The sequence below is a fragment of the Phascolarctos cinereus genome, unplaced genomic scaffold (assembly GCF_003287225.1).
Source record: "Phascolarctos cinereus isolate Bilbo 61053 unplaced genomic scaffold, phaCin_HiC Scaffold_4;HRSCAF=312, whole genome shotgun sequence".
NCBI classification, from domain to species: domain Eukaryota; kingdom Metazoa; phylum Chordata; class Mammalia; order Diprotodontia; family Phascolarctidae; genus Phascolarctos; species Phascolarctos cinereus.
In genome coordinates, this window is record NW_027555847.1 from 431,169,788 (window position 1) to 431,185,982 (window position 16,195).

Genomic DNA, 16,195 nt, shown 5'->3' on the forward strand with positions numbered 1-16,195 from the left:
ACACACACACACACACACACACACACACACACACACTTGCTACTCCTATCTGTCATATAGAGGCTGTTAATGTACACAAAGTTATAATTCAGCAGAGATTGTGGTTAAACTAATAGTACTCTTTAAGTTACATAAAGAAAATCAACCATAATTTCCTTGTTCTACTTACATTCTAAATTTAATCATTATTATACTGATTGAGAACAATTTTAGATTATTGCTAAAGTCATTTACTTCTTTATGTAAGAGAAGTGACCCAAAGTTCCTACCAGATATACCAGGGACACAAAAGTTTTGGCAGTTCCTACTAAGTTAGGAAGGACTTAAGACCCAGAGATTAACATTTTTTTTTTTATCTCAGGGTCAGCCAAACTAAATTCAGGGAGGCTCACCACATCAAAAAGTTAGCAGTTAGGAATTTTTTCAGCCTGCATTCCCCCCATTCCCTTAATGAATGCTATGATCTAAGGCTTAAATTTGCTATACCTCTGCAGTGATACAGTGAATATCAGATCAATACAACTGCATGCCTTTGAAGTATTAAAACAATGGTCAAATAGTAATAGCTTTCTCAAGTTTGAATATTGAACTAAGGAAAGAACTTTTCCAGAGGATAGAAGAAATATATATATATATATATAGATCTATATATATATATATATATATATATATATATATATATATAGATCTATATATATATATATATTTTCATGTTCATTGTTGTATTTTTAAGGTTTTCTATTGTCAAAGCTGAACCATCTCAATTAAGAAACTGATTTTTTCAGGTTGCATCTGGATAACCTTGATAAAAATGAGATAAAAGAATTGAAAAGGTCCTGATAAAGGAGGATATTTAAAAATAGTTTCTTTTATTCAGCTTTCTTAATAAGATGGAATGACTCACTGACTGACTGAATGAATAAAAAAAAATCATTTATTAAATTCCCACTACATGCCACCCATGCTTCTAAATGCTGGAGAAATAATCATCAAAGGAAATAATAATAAAGAGTTTACCTTCTACTGTCTGGAAACAACACAAATAAGGGGATGGTGGTCAGGGATTTATATTTTAGTTTCAGATGAATATAGCCATAGATGAATAGATCGAGACCCAATTGTTCCTAATTTATACAGTGAATAAGGCATACCCACGTGAATGATGGAAGAATAAAATATGTTTATTGAGACCTAGCTGAACAGTTTAGTGAAACTGTAGCTTTTCTGGTACTTTTATTTTTAGTGAATCTTAGTAAAATCAAAGACATGGGAAGGCCATTGTTTTGAGAAAGTAGCTATCAATTGTGTTATTCCCTAAAGCATAATCAATCATAGGTACATTAGAGTGACTTAGATTTTGACTTGTGAAGTAGGAAAAAGACCCTCTGTGAACTCTTATAGGATGTAAAATATTTCTGTTGACAAATAGCATATTTCCAGTGACAAGATTTACGTAGTCAGAAAAAACAGTATAATTAGAGATTGAATACAGTGATTTGCAAATGATTTTAAAGCAGTACAGAATATTATAATCAAGAAGTATTTAATAGATATCTAGATCATTTTTCTTGTCCTATTGTACCTTATGACAATAATTATCAGAAGTTAATCTGACAAATTCACTTTGAAATGCTCAGTACATTTACATTTTTAGAATTGCTTTTATCTAAATACAAAATAATTTACAATGAAATTAAGGTTATAGCATCGTTACCAAAATAGGAATTTGATAGAGAAACTATAGTCTCTCCAGGAGGAACCTATGGATAACCACATATATTTATCAATCCATATATGTATAAATGTGTGTATATGTAGGCATATATTCTACACTCCTTGAAGTATGTGTGTATATGTGTGTGTGTGTGTGTGTGTGTGTGTGTGTGTGTGTGAATCTTTTATCTATCCCTAAGTGCCATGGATGCCTGCTTTAATGCAATTCTAATGTAGCCTTTTAAAAGAGAGGGGAAGGGAGAATTTTAGCAAAAGACTTTATCTGTAACTTCATGTAGCATCTCAAAAGGCAAATTAATTATACAGGATCAATACAAAATACAAAGAAAAACAGCCTCTACCCTGAAGGAGTTTGCAATCTAACAGGAAGATAATACACAAAAGGAGGCAGGAAAGTGTTTGGGGACAGGGGGCAGGAGGTATCCAGCATGGGGACATCTTATTCCATGGATTTGAAATGAAAGTAGTAGATGCAAAATAGAGTGAGCTGAGAGTCCAATCTCTGCCCTTCAAACAGGGAGAAAAGAATATGAAGAAGGTAGCATTAATAAAGGTTTGAGTCAGCAGAATGCTGATGAGTTTAGAGATGATGAGCTTAAACCTCTCCCCTGACCTTGATTGTTGATTGTTTAAACAAATCACTATATCAAGGCTGAGCTCCAGGCAGATTTCCCTCTTGGACTTTTCTTTAGAAGTTACCATTTCTCTGCCACTTCTCACTTACCACCACCTCCATTTTTTTTCAGCTCTATTTCACTTTAAGCCCAAGATAACACAGCTTCCTCTTGTATTTACTGACTTGATACCGATTAAATCCAGTTGATTTGGTCTTCTTGTTGCACTTTAATCATAAAAAGATCATTTCTTATCTCTGTGCTTTTCCCCAGGATGACACTTGCATCTAGGATGCACCCCTTCTTTCCATTTGTTTCTTAGAATCCCTTCATTATTTTAAAGCTCATCTCAAATGTCACCTCCTACATGAGATCTTTCCTGATCTTATTCTCATATTACCTTGCATTTCTCTCTCTCTCTCTCTCTCTCTCTCTCTCTCTCTCTCTGTGTGTGTGTGTGTGTGTGTGTGTGTGTGTGTGTGTGTGTGTGTGTGTAGGTTGCTGTCCATGGTAGAATGTAAGATTTTCTTTGAGGGTAGGACATCTTATTTTTTATAGATACCCTCAGTATCTATCAGAGAGTATTTAGCAGATAAGAGGTGCTTAATAAATGCTTATTTATTGATTGATTCCTAAATTAGTGGTTTGATAGGGAGTTTGCATTATTGTAATTTTTTAAATTCCCTTTTAGATGACAATACTGTAAAAGCGGCCCGTAACTTTTATTTCCCACTGAGTAACCAGGATAAAGGAGCTCATAATTCTAGATATTGTTTTCAAGCACTGTTGCTTTTTTATTTTTCTCTACTTCACCTCACAGGCTGCTGTGTACTTTGCATCAAGTAAGACACTACTTCTCATGCTGATACTATTTTAAACTCTTTGAGACCATGGTCTCTATCTCTTCTTGCAATCCTTGTACCCAGCAAAATATTTTTTTACATTTGTTTTATTTTGAAATTAACAAAAATTAAATGGGAATATATGCATGCATGTATGTATGTGTATATAACAGAAAAAGAAAATTGTATGTGAAACTACTTATGATGTGCTGCTTAAACCCTGCTTGAAAAGAATACTTGTAGCAGTTATCTGGAGTAAGGTTGCAGGGCCTCAACTCTTTTAGTAAATTGTTAGGTATTCAGCTTGGGATGCCTGCTTTTACTATCTCACAGAACTGTTAGGAAGAGAAAATCAATTTTCTTTATGAGTGACCATGCTGGGCAAAAGCCAATGAGGCCCCTGGGGAATGAGGAAGAAGAGATGGAGTGTGAGCTCCAGCAGAAGACTTCATAGCAGTTCAATTAGGCACAGAGTGTTTTGGAGGGGGACAGAATGCATGGAGTCTGGCAAAAGAGAAAGTTAAGATCAAAAGCTCACTGAGTAGAACAGTAGAAGTCTTTCCTTTGCTTAGGCTGTTTGCTATTAGCTTTCAGTGGCACATGAAGAACAGGTAAGAAAGGAAGAAATCTGAGATTTGAGGCAAGGTATAGGAACATAGGAAAAGAAATAAACGAACTAGGAGAGAGGGAAGAGGAGAATGAAAATAAAGCAGGTACTGTAGGTACATGTTTGTCTATATTGCCTGCCAAAGATCTAAAGGAGTGGGGAAGAGGGAAGAAGGAATATAAGAAAGACTTCACAGTTTTTGTAAGAATAGTAAAAAAAAAATGGGAAAAGTTGTCAAGGGGAAGGACTTCATAAGTGGTGAGAAATTCACAGCAAGTGATTATGTGTTAGGAAGTAGGATTTTTTTTTAGAATTATTAATTATTATAGGATGAAACCAAGCCATTGATTTTGGCAATTAACAGAAGGCCTAATTTTCTTGAAATAAATTTTAGATATATGGAAAAATCAACTTCACTTTGACTATATAAGGAAAGAACATGTAAGGCCATTGAACGAACTTTGTAATGATTTTTACTTAGAGGAAGCAAAAAGTGTTTGTATATTATCCTCTGGGATGAAGCAATAGGTGTGTAGAAAATATTGTGACCTGTTTTAATAGAGGCTGAGGTATTAACAAGCTCATTAAAAGTAGGAATGGGGCAGCTAGGTGGAGCAATGGATAGAGCACTGACATTAGAGTCAGGAGGACCTGAGTTCAATCCAGTCTCCGGTACTTGACACTTACTAGCTGTGTGACCCTGGGCAAGTCACTTAACCCTGATTGCCTCACCAAGATAAAAAATAGGTATGATAATTATACTTCAGATTTATAGATCTTTACATTTTTTAAACAACTTGGCATATTTATCTCACAACTTTACAAGGTGATTGCCAAAAAGGTAATAGTATCCTCATTTTTCAAATGAAGAAGATGAGGAACTGAGGGGTTAGGAATTTGGTTATAATATTTGCCCTTTCCACTTAACTTATGAAGCTTAGGGATAGGATTAAATCCAGGCTTCTTGGATTTCTAGAATTCTTTCCCTACGTTCCTCAGCTTCTCAAGAATTTAAAAGAAGAATCAGAGGAAGCTTTAGGCTTTGCATTCTAATAATAACTCACATTTTTTTCAATCTTGCTTTGAGGTTATCAAACTACTCTATATGCATAAAACTTCATTCAGTATTATGACAACCCTGGGAGGCACTGCCAGTGTTATTAGTGTCTCTATTTTAGAGATGAGGAAACTGAGTCTCAATGAGATTAAATGACATTTTCATGGTCACAAAGCTAAAACATAGTTGGTCTTAACTGAATACACAGTATTGCATCTTCTAGGCCACCTTACTGATCTATAACATACATGTTTAGAATTTTAACTGTGTATCATATCTGGAAAGACAAAGCTACAGAAGACTAGAAATAAGTCTACACATAGCCATAGGATCAGGAAAAAGTTTAAGCATCTGAATATAAGGGTAAGGACCATTATCCTAGGGGTAGGCACAAAAGCTTGTTTCAAAAAATAGGTTTGAAAAAAATGAGATTAGTGTTTAGGTGAATGGAGGAACTGAATATAATTCAGGCAACAAGCATTCACACTTACTATGTGTCAGACACTGTGTTAAGTAAGATCTGGGGTCACAAATAAAAGCAATATCAGTAGCCAAGATCCAGGGTGCTTACTGAAATAGGGATTGAACAGGTGATTAGTGGACATCTAAATAGCAATGGCAGTCAATGGAGATCCAAATGAATTTGCAGCATAAAAAAATCTAACAGTAGTTAACAGGAAACCACTACTAGGCAGATTGTGGTTCAAGGAAGAGGAGGGAAGCAGGTGAAATAAATAAATAAATAAATAAATATATGTAGGTATATGTGTATGCATATGTACCTATATATGCGTGCATATATACTTATTTAAATGTACAGTTATATAATATATAAATATTTGTGTGTATGGCTACATGTATTGTGTTTAAAGCAAATAAAAGTTATTAAAGTTATATTTTAATTCTAAGACTTAGTTGCTACAGTACCAAATTCAGAATAAGACAAGCAACTGGATTGACAAGATACTGACAGCACTAGGGCTGTTCTGATCTCTTTTGGTTAAGGTCAGGTTTCTATTAAATTCAATAAACAGATCTTTAGTCCCTATAATATTCAAGGCCTTCTGTAAAGTGATTGGTGTAGAAAGATGGAAGAAAATAGCAGCAGCAAGAACAATTACTCTCTTCCCTAAATGACTTACAATATGATTCATGGGACAAAAGATATGTACATAACAACAGTGTAACATAATATTGTTTCTAAGTGTTTAGTGCATTGGTGAAGTCAAATATAGAAGGACAGGTAATGAGAAGTAAAAGGATGGGTCTTTCCACTTGGGGGCATCACAGAGAGAGACACCTGCTAAAATGATAAAAAATAAGGATCAAAATAAAAATGATCTCTATGAAGAAAACAGCTTGTTGATTGACTAATTTTTTAAACAAACATTAAGAAAATGACAAAGAAATATATGAATAATAAAGGACTTAAGAGAATTCTTTTAATATTTTTTAAAAGTTTACAAATGGTGGAAAAGAGACAGGTCAATTTTGAGTTACCAAACAATGGATGAAGGAAAAATGATATAAAAAGCCTATGGTTTAACTAAAGATATGAGCAGTATGATCAAATTATTGAACCAATCGACAAGCGTTTATTAAATGGCTGCTATACACAAGATGGTGGGAATACAAAGGCAAAAAGTGAAGCAACCTTTCCTTGTCCTGCAGAAGTGCACATTGTATTTAGAAGAGTTAAATTGTAGATAAAAAAAATTGGAAATTGAGGGGATGCCCATCAATTGGGGAATGGCTGAGCATGTTGTGGTATATGAATGTAATGGAATACTCTTGCACTATAAGAAATGATGAACAGGCTGACTTCAGAAAAACCTCAAAAGACTTGCGTGGTCTGACGATGAGTGAAGTGAACAGAACCAAGAGAATGTTGTACATAATAACAGCCACATTGTGCTATGACTAATATTTATAAACTTAACCCTTCCCAGCAATACAAGGATCAGACATCTCCAAAGGCCTTGTGATGGAAAATGATATCCACATCCAAAGAAAGAACTATGTAATTTGAATGCAGATCGAAGCATACTATTTGCTTTTTTTTTCTCTTCTGTTGAGTTTTGTTTCCTCTTTCTGGTGGTTCCTCCTATTGGTTCTAATTTTTACTTACAACATCACTAATGTGAAAATATGTTTAGTAAGAAGGTATGTGTATATATATATATATATATATATATATATATATATATATATATACACATATATATATATATACATATATACATATATATATATATGAATGTAGATAAAGAAATATATAAAAATAAGTAAAAAATAAATTAGAAGGAGAGCACTAGAAACTACACAGAACAAATTGCTATTTCTATATGAAGTTTTCCAAAACAGGAAAACACTTCATATAGAAGGTAGCAATTTCTTCTTGCTCTTGTTCTTGTTTTTGTTTAGGAAATAAAGGAACCTACAAGATAGAGATGAAGTAGAGATAACTTATTGGCATGGGGATAGACAAAAAAAAAAGCAAAGTATATGAGAAAGAGATTGTAATGTTTGAGGAACTGCAAGAAAGCCAATTTTGTTAGGTCATAGAGAACAAAAAGGAGAGCAATGTATTTGAAAAGTAGATAAGGTACAGACTGTGATAAACTTTAAAAGCTACATAGAGGAGTAAGTAGTTTATGGAATGTAGGGACAGTAGGTAGACATTGGTGATTACTGAATAGGAAAGTGACATTTTCAGAGGTAGAGGGATGGAGGAAGACTTACAGAGGTAGTGACAGAAAGAGACAAAGAAATAAAGACAGAGGGACACATAGAGAGACACATGCAGAGAGAAAGTGATAGAGGGATGGAAAATGCACACATGCACACATACACGCAAATCAGTAAAACTTCCTGAGCCAAAATCTTTAAGACTTTAGATTCCTACCTGAATGAGCCTTTAAGTAAATTTAGCAGAAGGCTGACATAACTTGAATAATCATGAAATTATAGATTTAAAGCTTAAAAGAAACTTCCGGTCATCTGGTCAAGTCTATCATATAGGTAAGGAAACAACCCAACTTGTATGAAGTGACTTCATCCTTGGGCATTCTCCCAACTAGTATCACCTGACATCCCCAACCTGATTATCTGTTCATTATAATAAGTAGAGCCCTTTATAAAATGATGCATGGATTCCTTGTTATCCAGGAGACTAAGAACAAGGACATTACTAAAAAAGTTGTTTTTTTTTATTTTTTATAACAATTGCTTTTATACAGATAAGCAAAGGGCCACACACACACACACACACACACACACACACACACACACACACAGAAAAGTCCTTATAGATCATCTATTCCAAGACTCTTATTTAGCAGATGAGGAAACTGACTTCCAGAGTGGTTGTGTCCTGCCTAGGGTCATAGAAGCATTAAGTGGCAGAGATAAGATTCTAACTAATTTCCTCTGATGTCAAATCCCATGTTTTGGTTTTTTCCCCCCCCCCACTATGCCATGTTAATGCTAAGGAATGTCAATCATGAAATATCAACAGGTGTCTTTATACATGTAAATAGAGTACTTTAAGACAAAGAATCATGACATTAGAAATTGAAATAAATTTGTATCGGTAAATAGTAATTCAGGTAATTTCCTGCCACAATTTATCTTCTAAATGTGCCAAAATAAACAACAACAACCAAAAAAAAAAAAACAAAGGAACAACCAAGAGGAATTCCTCAAGCAGCCCAAAGGGCCACAAAGTCATGGCTAGAACCCCAAATGGTGAGTACTCAGGCTCATTCTCCCTTCGGGGAAGGTCCAGACTCCAAGATGGAGAATAGTTGTTAGAGCCTTCTATAGTAGGTCTAAAAGCAGAGGCCAAGAAGCATTCAGGACCTTCAGGCTCATGCTCTCTTCCCATTAATAAGATAGGGGAGGCACGCAGATTGTCTCTAGGCTTAAGAAGTGACTAACCCACCTGCAAGTCTCTGAATGTCTCACAACAAGCTTGACAGCCAGTTACCCATCAAGCAGTCTTTTTTATTTAAGCTGATTACTTTATTTTGATTTATCAATAATCACTTCCATATGGTTTTGAGTTCAAAATTTTTCTCCCCATTCCTCCCCACCACCCTCCCCAAGACAGCACACAATCTGATATAGCCTATACATTTGCATTCCTATTAAACATATTTTCACATAAATTAAGTTGTAAGTAAAACTTAAAACCAATAGGAGGAACCATCAGAAAGATGAAACAAAACTTAACAGAAGAGAAAAAAAAAAGATAGTGATTCAACTTCCATAGATCTTTCTTTGGATGTGGATAGCATTTTCTATCACGAGGCCTCTGGAGATGTCTTAGATCCTTGTAATGCTGAGAAGGGTTAAGTTTATCAATATTAGTCATCACACAAAGTGGCTGTTATTGTGTACAAAGTTTTCTTGGTTCTGCTCACTTCACTCAGAATCAGACCATACAAGTCTTTCCAGATTTTTCTGAAGTCAACCTGTTTCTCATTTCTTATAGCACAATAGCATTCCATTACATTCATATATCACAGCTTGCTCAGCCATTTCCCAACTGATGGGCATCCTCTCAATTTCCAATTCTTTGCCACCACAAAAAGAGTTCCTATGAATATTTTTGCACATGTGGGTCCTTTTCCCATCTGTATGATCTCTTTGGGATATAGCCTGGAAGTGCTATTGCTGGATCAAAGGGTATACACATTTTTATAGCCCTTTGGGCATAGTTCCAAATTGTTCTCCAAAATGGTTGGATCATTTCACAACTCCACCAACAATGCATTAGTGTTCCAATTTTCCCACATCTTCTCCAACATTTATCATTTTCCTGTTTTGTCATGTTGGCCAATCTGATAGGTATGATGTGGTATCTCAGAGTTGTTTTGATTTGGATTTCTCTAATCAATAGTGATTTAGACCATTTTTTCCTATGACTACAGATGGCTTTAATTTCTTCATCTGAGAACTCTCTGTTCATATCCTTTGACCATTTATCAATTGGGAAATGGCTTGTATTCTTATATATTTGTCTTAAATCTCTATATATTTTAGAAATGAGGCCCTTATCAGAGAGACTGGTTATAAAAATTCTTTACCAATTTTTTTACCTTACTTCTCTAATCTTAGTTGCACTCACTTTTTTGTGCAAAAACTTTTCAATTTAATGTAATCAAAATTATCCATTTTGGTTTTTCATAATGTTCTCTATCTCCTGTTTGGTCATGAAGTCTTCTGTTCTCCATAGATCTGATAGGTAAACTATTCCTTGTTCTCCCAGTTTGCTTATAGTATCAGCCTTTAAATCTGAGTCATGAACCCATTTTGACTTTATTTTGGTATATGATGTGAGATTTGGTCTATGCCTAGTTTCTGACATAGTCTTTTCCAGTTTTCCCAGCAGTTCTTTTCAAATAATGGGTTGTTATCCCAGAAGCTGGGGTTCTTAGGTTTATCAAATAATAGATTATTATAGTCGTCGACTATGGTATCCTGCATATTTAACCTATTCCATTCTATTTCTCAGCCAGTACCAAGCAGTTTGATGATGGCTGCTTTATAATACAATTAAAGATCTGGAATTGCTAGGCCACTTTCTCCTGTATTTCTTTACATGAATTCCTTTGATATTCTGGACCTTTTGATCTTCCAAATGAATTTTGTTATTACTTTTTTAACTCTATAAAATAATTTTTTGGTAGTTTGATTGGTATGGCACTGAATAAGTGAATTAGCTTAGATAGGATTCTCATTTTTGTTATATTAGCTTGGCCTACCCATGAGCAACTGATGTTTTTCCAATTATTTAGATCTGATTTTATTTGTTTGAAAAGTGTTTTTTAATTGTGTTCATAGAGTTCCTGGGTTTGTTTCAGGAGGTAGCCTCCTAAATATTTTATAATGTCTACAGTAATTTTAAATGGAATTTCTCTTTCTATCTCTTGCTGTTGGGCTTTGTTGGTAATATACAGAAATGCTGATGATTTATGTGGATTTATTTTATAGCCTGCAACTTTGCTAAAGTTGTTTATTATTTCAAGTAGTTTTTAATTTGATTCTCTAGGATTCTCTAAGTATATCATCATGTCATCTGCAAAAAGTGATAGCTTTCTTTCTTCTTTGCCTTTTCTAACACCTTCAATTTCTTTTTCTTCTCTTATTGCTAAAGCTAACGTTTGCAGTACAATATCGAATAACTGTGGTGATAATGGACATTCTTGTTTCATCCCCGATCTTATTGGAAATGCTTCTATCCTGTCCCAATTACATATAATGCTTGCTGAAGGTTTTAGATAGATTCTATTTATTATTTTAAGGAAGACTCCATTTATACCTATGCTTTGTAGTGTTTTTAATAGGAATGGGTGCTTTCTGTTGATTTTGGTGTTGATATGCTCAATTATGCTGATAATTTTTCTAATATTGAACCAATCCTGCATTCCTGCTATAAATCCTACCTGGTTATAGTGTATTATTCTTCTGATAAGTTGCTGTAATCTATTTGCTAATATTTTGTTTAAAATGTTTGCATCTATATTCATTAGAGAAATTGATCTATAATTTTCTTTCTGTATTTTGACTCTTCCTGGTTTAGGTATCAATACCATATTTGTATCATAAAAAGAATTTGGTAAGACTCCTTCTTCACCTGTTTTCTCAACCTTTTACCTCCATGGAATTTCAGATTGAATCTTATGGCTTTTGTTTCTAAAACCTTTGTATGTGCAAGATTTTAAAACTGATTGTTTGAGTGAAAGAGGGTAGCAGAAGTGTTGAGTGTGAAGATGATTTTGAAGTTATCTAGGAGAAAGAGTAGACTTAGAGGAAAATATGATATGTTCTGTTTCGGGCATGTTGAATTTGAAATGCTTATGGAATATCAGTGAAGATGCCCAGCAAGAAGTAGAGATATATTTCTCCATCTTTTTCAGGTTTTTTGGGGACAGAAGATAATTTACTTTTTTGACCTAAGTGTCACCTCTAATCAGCAGAAATACAAATAAAGCATATTTTCTGAATGTTACTTCAAAATTGTCTTTTCCTTTCAGATTTCAATGAACTTAAATCCTTAGTAGTTCTTTCTTTTGGTTTGATGACTAACTACATTTTGTCTTTACTTTTGTAATTTATTTATTTATTTTCAGTTTTTAACATTCACTTCCATTCAAATTATCTCACCTTCCCTCCTCTAACCCCTCCTCAAGATGGCATGCAATCTGATATAGACTCTACATATACATTCACATGAAGCATATTTCCACAGTAGCTGTGTTGTAAAGAATTAGAACCAAAGGAAAAGCAAAAAAAAACAGGAGAAGGAAGAAACAAAGTAAAAAAATAGTATGCTTTGATCTACATTCTGACTCAGTTTTTTCTCTGGATGAGGATAGCATTTTACATCACTAGGCATTTGGAGTTTTCATTGCTAAGATCCTTCCATTATTGAGAAGAGCTAAGTCTAACATAGCTGTTCATGATATAATGTTGCTGTTACTGTGTACAATGTCCTCCTTTCTCTTTCTGCTAACTTCACTCAACATAAGTTCATGTAAGACTTCCCAGGTTTTTTCTGAAGTCCACCTACTCGTCATTTCCTTCTTTCTTTCTTTCTTTAGGCAATTGGGGTTAAGTGACTTGCCCACACAGCTAGGAAGTGTCAAGTGTTTGATCTGAGGCCGGATTCGAACTCAGGTAGTCCTGACTTCAGGGCCAGTGCTCTATCCACTGCCCCACCTAGCTGCCCCTCTTCATTTCTTGTAGTACAATAGTATTCCATTACATTCATATACAACTTGTTCAGTCATCCCCTAATTGGTGGACATACCCTCAATTTGCAATTCTGGGCCACCACAAAAAGAGATGCTATATTTTTGTACATGTAGGTTCTTTTACCATTTTTTATGATCTCTTTGACATAGGGATATAGAAGTGTGATTGTTTGGTGAAAGAGTATGCACAGTTTGGTCAAATTTCCAAATGGTTCTCCAGAATGGTTTGATCAGTTGACAACTCCATGAACAATCTCATTTTTCCACATTTTCTCCAACACTTATCATTTTCTTGTTTTGTTATGTTAACCATTCTGATAGGTGCGATGTGGTACCTCAGAGTTGTTTTGATTTGTATTTCTCTAATTGATAGGATTTAGAGCATTTTTTTTTCATATGGCTATAGATAGCTTTAATTTCTTCACCTGAAAACTGCCTATTCCTATCCTTTGACTATTTATCAATTACAAAATGACTTGTTTTCTGATAAATTTGACTCAGTTCTCTACATATTTTAGAGATGAAGTCTTTATCATGGACACTGCTGTAAGAATTATTTCCCAGATTTCTGCTTCCCTTCTAGAATTGGTTGCATTGGCTTGGTTTGTGCAAAAGGATTTCAATTTAACGTAATCAAAATTATCCATTTTGCATTTCATAATATTCTCTCTTGTTTGGTCACAAATTCTTCCATTTTCCATAGATCTAATAGGTAAACTGTTTCTTGCTCTCTGAATTTGTCTTTACTGTAAGCCTTTGTATCTAAATCATGTACCCATTTTGACTTTATCTTGATGTATGGTATAAGATGTTGGTCTATGCATAGTTTCTGCCATACTCGTTTCCAATTTTCGCAGCAGTTTTTGTTAAATAGTGAGTTCTTACCCACGAAGCTGGAATATTTGGGCTTATCAAACAGTAGATTACTGTAGTCATTGACTACTGTGTCTTGCATACCTAATCTATTCCACTGATCTGCCCCTCTATTTCTTAGTGAATATAGGTTATCTTCCCTTACATTTATTTTCATTAATTTCCTTGATATTCTGGAATTTTTGTTCTTCCAAATGAATTTCGTTATTTTTTTCTAGCTCTATAAAATAATTTTTGGTACTTTGATAGGAATGGCACAAAATAAATAAATCAATTTTGGCAGGTAATAAAATCACTTTTATTATATTGCCTCAGCCTACTCATGAGCAACTGATATTTCTCCAATTATTTATATCTGTCTTTATTTGTATGAAAAGTGTTTTGTAATTGTGCCATATAGTTCCTGGATTTGTCTTGGCAGGTAGACTCCCAAATAGTTTGTGATATACGTAGTAACTTTAAATGGAATCTCTCTTTCTATCTCTTGCAGTTGGGCTTTGTTAGTGATATACAGAAGTATCAATGATATATGTGGGCTTATTTCATATCCTGCAATTTTGCTAAAATTGTTTATTGTTTCAAATAGTCTGTAGTTGATTTTTTGGATTCTCTAAGTATACCATCATATCATCTGCAAAGAGTGATAGCTTTGTTCCTTCTTTGCTTATTCTAAGTCTTTCAATTTCTTTTTCTTCTCTTATTGCTACAGTTAACATTTCTGGTACCATATTGAATGACAGTTGAATATTGGACATTCTTGTTTCACCCTTGTTCTTATTGGAAATGCTTTTAGCTTATCTCTATAACATATAATGTTTTCTGATGGTTTTAGATAGATGCTACTTAACATTTTAAGGAAAATGCCATTGATTCTTATACGCACTAGTGTTTTTAATTCGAATGGGTGTTGTATTTTGTCAAAAGTATTTTTTTTCCTGCACCTGTTGAGAAAATTGTATGATTTTTGTTAACTTTCATACTGATCAGCCAATCAGACTGATAGTTTTACTAATATTAAAGTATACCAGCATTTCTGCTATAAATCCCAGCTGTTCATAGTGTATTATCCTCATGAAAAGTTGCTGTAATCTTTTTGCCTATTTTATTTAAAATTTCAGCATCTATATTCTTTAGGGAATTAGGTCTATAATATTATTTCTCTGTTTTAATTTCCTCTTCATTGACAGTGAATTAACTCTTTTCATTTCTGATAATGGTAATTTTTTTCTTTCTTTTTTTAAATAAAATTAACCAAAATTTTATATATATTATTAATTATTTTTTTAACATAACAGCAATTCCTAGCTTTATTTATTAGTTCAATAGTTTTCTTAATTTCTATTTAATTAATCTCTCTTTGATTTTCAGAATTTCTAATTTGGTACTTAATTGGAGAGTTCTAATTTGTTATTTTTCTAGCTTTTTTAATTGCAAGCCTAATTCATTGATCTCCTCTTTCCCTATTTTATTCATATAACCATCTAGAGATATAAAATTTCTGCTACAATCTTCTCAGGCTGAATCCCGTAAGTTTAGGTTTGTTGTCTCATTATTGTTACTTTCTTGAGTGAAGTTATTGATTGTTTATATGATTTGTTGTTAGACCCACTCATTCTTTATGGTTATATTATTTGGTTACTAATTAATTTTTAGTCTATGTTTCCATGGACCTTTATTACATGGAATTTTCATTGCATCATGATCTGAAAAGGCTGCATTTATTATTTCTACCTTTCTGCATTGGATTGTGACATTTTAATGCCTTAATATGTGGTCAAATTTTGTGTAGGTGTCACATATATATCTGAGCAAAATGTATATTCTTTTCTATTCTCATTCAATTTTCTCCAGAAGTTTACCATATCTAGCTTTTGTATATTTGTATTCATCTCCATAGCTGCTTTCTTATTTATTTGGTGGTTAGATTTATTGACTTCCAAGAGGCGGAGATTGAGGTGCAGCACTAGTATAGTTTTGTTTTGTATTTCTTCTTGTAATTCCCTTAACTTCTATAAGAATTTGGATGCTATATCACTTGGTGCATGTATGTTTAGTAATGATTTCTTCATTATATATATATATATATATATTATATATATATTATATAATATAATATATATATATATAATATATATATATATATATATATATATATATATATATATATATATATATATATATATATAAAACCTTTTGACATGGTATCTTTTCCTTCCTTATCTATTTTAGATTTGCTTTTGCTTTTGCTTTCTTCTGAGATCAGAATGGCTATTCCTGTTTTTTTTTTAATTTAAGTTGAATAATATTTTATTTTGCTCCAGTCTTTTTACCTTTTCTCTTTGAGTATCCCTCTGCTTCAAATGTGTTTCTTGTAAATAACATATTGTAAGATCATGGTTCTTAATCCACTCTGTTGTCTGCTTCTGTTTTATAGAGTAGTTCATCCCCTTCACATTCACAGTTATGATTTCTGTGTCTTTCTCTGCATCCTATCTTCCTACCATTTATGATTTTCTCTCTGATTTCTTCCTTTTCCTCCTCACCAGAGTTTTGCTTTTCAGCACTGCCACCCTCTCTCCCCTCCCTTTTATTAGCCTCTTCATTTTTTTTTTTTGCTTTCTGCTAGGCAATGGGGTTAAGTGACTTGCCCAGAGTCACACAGCTAGTAAGTGTCAAGTGTCTGAGGCTGAATTTAAATTCAGGTTCTC